The sequence below is a fragment of the Tyto alba genome, unplaced genomic scaffold, assembly GCF_018691265.1.
Source record: "Tyto alba isolate M040663 unplaced genomic scaffold, T.alba_DEE_v4.0 Super-Scaffold_6, whole genome shotgun sequence".
Taxonomy (NCBI): Eukaryota; Metazoa; Chordata; class Aves; order Strigiformes; family Tytonidae; genus Tyto; species Tyto alba.
The window spans coordinates 21,363,563-21,371,838 of NW_024881327.1; the positions used below are offsets into that span (position 1 = coordinate 21,363,563).

At 50.7% G+C, this 8,276-nt stretch overlaps 1 protein-coding gene across 7 annotated transcripts in view; it reads right to left on the reverse strand.

Annotated features, from left to right (window-relative positions):
* FAT1 (FAT atypical cadherin 1) overlaps positions 1 to 7,849 on the reverse strand; it is a 113,064-nt gene extending 105,215 nt beyond the window's left edge. For 3 of the 7 annotated variants that reach the window (XM_042807722.1, XM_042807721.1, XM_042807719.1), the window contains exon 1: positions 7,469 to 7,847. The gene's annotated coding sequence lies outside the window, so the exon portion shown is untranslated. Of the gene's footprint in view, positions 1 to 5,531; positions 5,605 to 7,468 lie in introns of those variants that run through there. The other 4 variants (XM_042807724.1, XM_042807723.1, XR_006167002.1 and 1 more) reach the window with 3 other exon arrangements.
* Between the last annotated feature and the right edge of the window lie 427 nt (positions 7,850 to 8,276).

An 8,276-nucleotide genomic window follows, 5' to 3' on the forward strand; every position in this document is an offset into this window, starting at 1 on the left:
CTATCAAAATAACTGGAGGAACTATTAAAGACATGTTTCTCAAACACACTCCAGAAATGACAGATAAGGAGCCTGAAACACCAAGACAGATGTGGAAACACACCCTCACTGGCTTTCCCTTTTGAAGAAGTCAGTGTATCATTTCCAATGCCTAAATCCAGGTGAGACTGCAGTAGGAAGAAAGGCAGAAACCTCAGGAACAAGGCATTTGGGACCACCTTCTCCATCTGGGTTTACAGCAACAGTCTCTACTCCCCAAAGTCTCACAGAATAACAAATCTAAGCTTCAGAATGCTTCCTCAACAAGCCCAAGCTTTCAACAAAATCTCGGGGAGAAAATATTTTTCCAGCAAGTGGAAAGCAATCTAGCTTTGACTTGATGATTTTCATTAAGTAGTATACATTCTTTTCCTTACTTATCCTAAATATTTTTCCCCTCACCTCTCTCTCCTTCAGCATCTTCTTCCTTGGCCAGTCTGTCATACAACTGATACTAATTCCTAATCATAATAATTCCTACCTGTACCCTTCTTTTATTCTTCCTGACCTTTCCTCCCACATTTTAGCCCTAGTTTGTCCTCACTATCTTTGGCTGTCAGCCTCTCTCCAGTGCCTATCCTCACACTAGTTCTATTTGTCTCAGCTCAAAAGGTATCATTTTACGTTATCTCCTTCCTCCACTCACATTTTCTCTTATAGTTATTTCTCTCTCCCCTAATTCCTGCCTGTTCAGGTAGATACATGAAAGATCGCATTGGCTGAGACTCCATGCACTTCTGCACTAGAAAGCATTAGAGCAAATTAATCTACTTGTGTCAACAGTTCGCTCCAAAATCTCAGAAGTGGCTAATTCAGTCACAGCCATTAGTAAGTCAATGATTTTGAGAAGAGAAGTATTTAAGACTCAGATCCACACAGACTGTAGGAAATACTGGAGAAAAGTAACGAAAACTTAGCTAGAATCCTTTCTGAAGGAAAAAAAAAATGCATCTGTCTTCAAATCTAGCAGTTAAGTTACATGATTAAAGCTATAACCATAGCAAACACTAAAAAGTGAAAGAGCAAACAATAAAAACTGTATGAGCTTTTAAAAGTAAGTCACTAACTGGAACCACTACTTATAAGGTCTTAATGCTGGATGAAGGAAAGGTTGGGAGGGCAAATGAGGGTGAGGTTGAAACAGCCATCGTTTCAATGGGTTAACAATATTATTCTTCTGCTGTCTACTCTTCTTCCCAGGCTATGATTTGTCCTGGGAATAAACAGACACTTGGGTCTCCAGGGCCTCAGTCTCCCTAACATACTGCCAAGTAAATGAACATTTTCATCAAAAAACAAAAAAGCAAACAAATCCCTGCAATAAATAACTGATATCAATGCTTGAGCAATTTAAGGGGCCATTAGATTGTCCTAAAACACACGTTAAGAAATTATTACATTTTTAGCTTATCAACAGAAACAGGTTCTTTTAATCCATCTTTCTGGAATTTTAGAAGCTATTACCAAAAAACTATTTGATGATCAGATCTTTCCCTCTTTTCTCCCTCTGCTACACTAGGATTTATTTTTTTTTTTTAGTCTCTGCTGAAGTCCAAAACCCAGCTTCACCTCTGATGCTATGACATCCCGTAACTCACTGCCTATACTTGTTTGGCAACAAGTTGTCTGAAACGGTGCATTTATTATGCAAAACACTGTACCTGTCTATCTCTTATCATTTGTTCCTCACATCACAGGCACATTAGACACAACGTGCACCATGCTAAGATGCATTAGACTGCATTAACCAAACTCCTCATTAAAATTCAAAGTTGAATACATGTGTAGGTTTTACTGTTACTGTCATTATTTTTCTGTGCCATGAAACTGAAGCACTTTTTGCTGCATTTCTGTAATAACTTCAAGTGGAATCCACTCAGAACTGCCAACAGGCAGCCTATTACACACAGCAACACAACCACTGGTAAGGGAATCCATTCCTCAGCAGCAACTTCTAAGGTTTGCTGAGTCACACTCGAGATATTAAGAACATCTCTCAACTGAACTGAACCATGTTTGATAAAAACAAGTCAGTCATTTCTGTCACATGACACTTTTCCCATCTTGTCATAATTTACAGAGCTACCGGAAACTAAAAAGGTGTTGATCCAAGTTTATCCAAAAATCAACATAATATAATTTTGATAAATATCTAGAGTACTAAACCATGCCAGTTGTAAAGACAGTTAACTACTAAGGGCAAGTATGAAAGTGTTAAGATATAGTGATAATGTGTTAGATATAAACTCTGATGGCTCATTACAGTAAGCCAGAATGACTGAATTTCAGAAACATTTTTAGCCAAAGGCTGTACCTTCAACTCCTAAATTCCTTATTATCTTTGGAATATGACCAGTTTAGCATTTTTTGCATTCATTTTCAACACGCAAGGCAACCGTTTGCTTAACAAAACTTCATAGCCCTAGGTTTATAAGAAGGGCACACCATATATTCATTCTGAAAAGCTACTTTCAAACAACTTTGATTTCTTACTTGGAATCATTATTTGGATAATTTTTATTTCCACACATATCCAGGTCATTTTTATTTATATGCATATTCGGTGCTGGGATACATAAGACACTTAGTTACAACATTAACAAAATTATTAACACATCAATACTGTTTATTTCTATATGGGGAAAAAATACTAACACAACTTAGAAATACGAACTATCTTCACATTGTAAGAATAAGCAAAATTTGGGGGCTAGCAGACCTCAGTTTGATTATTTACAAATGAAGATGATTTGGATAAGAGTCAACAGCAGTCATATAAAAGACTGTTTCTCTTAGCAATATGTTTACAGTACCTAGACTTCAAAGTTTATAGTTTGAGATGTTAAAGTGTTAATCATAAAACACAGAATTTAGTAAATGGCAGTCTCGATGCCAAGCAAGGCAAGAAAAAGCAACAGACAAAACAAGCTTATCTGCTGCATAATGTATCAATGGGGAGCATACACTGAAAGATTTACTCCCCCCAGCAACCAAAGAAGTCGCAGGTAGAAAAAGAACCTAAATCGGGCCACACAGCCCAAGTCACGATGAGTCTCAGCCCTTCTAATATCCTTTTTCTACACACATGATCTGCCTGTTCAGTCCAGAATGACCTACAGTAAGACCGAGTTACCCAGTTTACATTAGCAGAACAAGACTGTGTGAGCATGGCCTGTTACAGCGCTCTAGGGACACATCAGAGAGCATTTGGGGGACTAAAAGATGTTATTTAATGCTGTTTCTACAATGTTTGCCTACTGAAATCCTTCCCTAACTTTTAACAAAGGTGGGGGGGGGGGTTTCCCCCATATGGGCACCAGCTTCTTTGATTTGTAATGTTAAGCTGTTAATACTAAAATGTCTCCACCAATCACAACATCACTTACTTAAAGGTCAGTTTGATCAGCATACACAACTGACATCGTTTGACACAAACGCACTGTGAAAAGTTATTACTGCAGTAACTAAACTGTGATGACAGAGTTCCTAATGCAGAAGTCTAAGAGAGACCATGTGGCTCTGTGGGCTGTACTAATTGTAGTTACACCTACTTTTTCAAATGTTTAAAAGCAAATATTTATGCAGTCTGATTGAAAAAAAAAAAAAAAAAATCAGGTTTACCTGTTTCAACATGCTTAAGTTTCCTATTAAAAAACTTAACAGTGTCTTTTGCTTTTCTGGGAGGGAGGGTGTCCATCTGTTTGGGTATTCAGAAAATTAACACATGATGAAAGCCTATGGTAAGGTTACTTTAGTAAAGCTGATAAGTTATTCAAAAAATGTACATTGTCTCAGCGATTAATGTAACAGTTTCAACTTGTGACTAAAGTCCAGTAAGTTTTATAGTTGTATTCTCCACATTATGAAATAACCTCATGAGATACTTTGATTTACGCTTCCGAGATCTTTGATGTTAAAGGAAAATGCAACAGCTGTAGTCAAACAGCAGATTCTGAATCTGGAATGAAACAAAGTTTCACACCGAGAATTTTGACTATTTATCTGTACAGCAGTAACTTACTAGTGTACCTAATACTGAACTCATCACTTGTGCAAAGAAAAGTAGATCTCCAACCTCTGTGAACTGTGCGAGTTTGATAGAAATTTAACATGGCACCTTAAAGTTTGTGATGACACAGTTTTACTGAGCTTGAACTCAGTATTAAACTTAGAAAAAATTATACAGAATATGTAAATATTTGAGGGTTTGAAGTGCTTACTTGCACTGATAGCAGTGATAATTTATCCATCTAAAGATCTTTCCCATGTTAAGTTATAAAACCCCAGAGACTATCCTACTACTGGGACGACTACTTAAAGCTCGCCTTCCAGTCCCCTAAAAGTGATTTTAGGATTTCACAGGGAACGAAACAAAAACTTGAAGTAGTTTTCAGCGTTGAAGTAAGGTATTGTGCTCAATAAATAGCTGAGTATTTCCACACGGTTAAACAAGTAAATAGGAAATACACATCTATTACACAGCATTCTTTTCTTTTACAGAAAGATAGCACAGGCGGTAGAAGAATGCAGGTAACATTTCCCATGCAACTGCACAGAAACAACTTGCACGCAAGTAGTTTAAACCGCAGGAAAACCTGCTGTTAGAAGGCAGCATTTTTCAACTTTGTAACGCGTTTCCAAAAAAAAAAAAAAAAGTTTACCACGGGGGGATATTATCATCAGTAAGGCACACCGTCACTTACTGACACCAACAGATTAAAAAGTGCACCTTTCAAACAAAGCTCTGCTTTGTTCCAACTGCCGTAAAGAAGAAGGGAGAGAAAAAAAAAAAAAAAAAGGAAAAAAAAAAAAAAAAAAGCAGCAAAGCCGGCTGCTGCGTTCCGCCGGGATCCCCCGGAGAGCCGCTGCCCGGCGCCGCGTCCGTGCGGGCGCTGCCCTTTTCTCTTTCGGAGGAACCGGCGAGGAACGCAAGGAGGGACGCGGAGTTCAAGTGCAAACAAAGGAGGAAAGTCACCCCAAGGCACACTCGCTCGCCGCCAATCGCCCCTGCCGGCTTTCCAGCGAATTAAGTTCGCAACGGCCCCTCGGACGCACCCGCAGACACCTTGCCTCGGCGGGGAGAGGACCCCCCGCCACCCTCCTCTTCCTCGCCGCGCCTCAGGAGCGACCTGCCGGCCACAGCCCTGCCGCCGGCTCCCGGGGCAGCGCGGAGGGGGGTGGGGGGTAGGAGGGGATTGGGGGGGGGGGGGGGGGGGGGGGGCAACAGGGCCCACGCCGCGCGGCAGCCACCCCGGCGCCGCGGGCGGGCGGGGGACGGGGAGGGGGGGAAGGGGCTGGCGCCGACCCCCAGCCCCTTCTCGCCATCCTCCGCACAACGCGGCGGCCGCTCGCTCCGCACCCCCGGCCTCGCCTCGGAGCCACAACTTCCCCCCCCCCCCCGGGGGTCCTTCCCCCCCCCCCCACCTCCCGCCACCACCAAAACTTCTCCCAACTCTCCCGCCCGGCCCACGCCGCGCCGCACCGTACCGTACCTCTCCGCAACTCAGTTCCCACGGGGCGGGGACACAAGCTGGGACCAGCCCCGCATGGTGCCCGCCGCGCCGCTCCCCCTTTCTTCTTCGCGCTTCAGCGCGCCTCGCCAGTGCCCCTCCGCCCCGTCCCGGCCGCGGCGGCCCCCACCGCCGTATTCCTCCGCGGCAGTGGACGGCCGCCCCTCCGGAACTCGTTTCTGCGGCGCTCCGCGGGCGCGGGAGCGGCGCCCCCCCCCCCCCACGCGGGGAAAGGAGAAACGCCGAGACGGGGAGCGGTGGGGAAGACGAACCCCAGCACAAGCTGTTCCTCCCGGTGGCCCGGCGCTCACGGGGACGCCAGCCGGGCCGGGGTGTGGGGCACCCTGCGCCTGCCCCGCTCCAGCCTGGCTGGGGCGGCGGGGAGGGAGGTGCTGGTCCGGGGACGTGGGCGGCTTCGCGTGTGGCGAAGTTCTCCCTCGGAGAGGCTACTCGGAAACTTCAGAAATCTGCTGCCGGGAAATATCTTACGGGGATGACGAGGGAGACCGTCAGAGCCCACGGGAACAGGCGGCCCTCGACGGGGTGGGCTCTGCCGTCCGAGGAGCAGCGGGTACCCGGGACAAACCCCCTCGGTCCCCACTCGCACCGGCGGCAGCAGGACCGCCCTGCGGCGACTGCAGCGCCTCCTCGGCCGCTTCCCCCTTGCCCCCAGTGTGGCGAGTGGGAGGGGGCGCGGGCTTGCCCTCACACCTCCCGGCCTCGGGGCCCTCGGCTGGGCTGGGCTGGGCTGGGCGAGCCACCGCTTAACGGCCGCGCGGGGGGAGGTCTGTCGGCGGAGGCCAAAACCGACTGACGGCTGCCGCGGCTCCCCGCCGCGGTTTTAAGGAGTAGCGCCGTGCCCCGGCGCCGGGAAAAACAGCGGTGGGGGGAGCGTGTGCGGGGCTGGGGATGGCCGGGGGAGCGCGGAGGCTACGACCCCGCCCCGGCCCGGCGAGGAGGGGGTACGGGCTACCTCGGGGCGGGGGCGGAGGGGGAGTGCGCCCTGCAGGAGTCATGCCGAAGGGATGTCTGTCGGCCAGCCCCAGGTTAAAGATTAATACTTCGAAATGGTCCTCGGAGGATTCCCCGCTCATTCATAAGTGATCACGCTTAGTAACGATCAAGCGTCTGCCTGGGGAATCCCGACCCAGCGGGCTGACGGCGAAGCCGGGCTGCGGGCGGCAGAAGCCGGCGGGGGCGCGTTTACCGCGCGTTAGCCCCGCCACGTCTTTTATTAGCCACATAAATAAAACCAGCTGCGCGGGGGGGGGGGGGGGGGGGGGGGTCGCCTTCTGTAACCAAAGCCTGCCGCGCCTGGGGCTGAAGAACAGAAGAAAACCGACCCCTCCAGAAAGCGCCGGCTTTCGGGTCCACCAGCCCCGCAACCGGGAGGCTCCCTCCGCGCACCTCCCCCGCAGCCCCCGGCCCGGGCACCGGCAGCCCCTGGCCCGCGGCGTCGGGGGGGGGGGGACACGCGCAGTTCCGCGGAGGCCGGGCAGGGGGCGCCGCGCCACAGCGCACGGGCGGCGGGGCCGGCGCCGGCAGCCAGCCCGGGCTCGGCCGAGCGGCGCGGAGCGGCGCGGCGGGGAGAGGAGGCGGCAGCCCGCGGCGCCCAGCTCGGCTCCGGGTGCCGGGAGCTGGGCCGGGGAAACCTGCGTGCCGCTCGCTCCGTGAAGGCGGCGGGATAGCGGGGGGTGGTGCCCTCAGCCCCGGGTACGCATCGCTTTGGATAAAGTCGGTGTGCGCGCATATATACATTGATATATCCAGAAACACACATATACTACACAGTTATAAACTACGGGTCGAAGGGAAGACCTCAGTGTTTTCGATAAAGCGACAAACAAGAGCACCAAAACTCTCATGGGAATCCTCTCCCTAAGCACCCTGCTAATAAACTCATTAAACAAAGAACTCACCAGACCAGCTGGACTCGGCGCTCTTCTCCCAAAGTCCGCTCCAGCTCAGTTAATCTCCGCACGCTTCCTCCCCCCCCTTTATTTTTTGTCCTTTTGAGAAGAAGCGAGCAATGCCCCGATGCCCACACACCTCTAGAGCGGGAACTCCGCCGCGGCCCCGGCGCTCAGCGCGGCCCCGGCGCGCAGCAAGCGCGGCGCCCGGCCCCATCGCCACAGTGCGGCATGTCGGCTCTGACCCATCCGCTGCTTTAAACTTGAACGAGGGTGGGAGTGAAAAATAGACAGGGAAGGGGAGAGGGAGAAAAGAAGGAGAAAAAAAAAAAAAAAAAAAAAAAAGGCAAAAGGGAGGGAGAGATCCAACTTTCTTAAGACATGTCCAGGCAAAGAACGGGCAGAGTTGAGGAGTTGCGGCAGCAGAGAGAGTGAGAGTGGGGAAGCTGCGCCGGATCGCCGATTCCCTCCCTCCCTCCCTCCTTCCCCCGCCTCCCTCCGTCCCTCCTTCCTTCCCTCCCTCTCTCTCTCCCTCCCTCCCTCTCCCTCCGTCTGCTTTCGCACTCCGCCCGTCCCCCTCGGACCCTGCTCCCGCCAGCACCACCCCCTCCCTCTCCTCGCCGCTGCAGCGGAGCGCGGCGGCGGCAGCAGAGCGCGCGTCTCCGCGCCGCCGCGGCTCCGTGCGGAGCCTCCGCCGCGCACCTGGGTCGCGGCAGCCCGCCCGCCCGCAGGTGAGGTGACAGGCGACAGGCGACAGGCGAGAGGGAGGCGAGGCTGCCTGCGCGCCCCCCACCGCCCCCGGCCGCCGTCCGCGGCC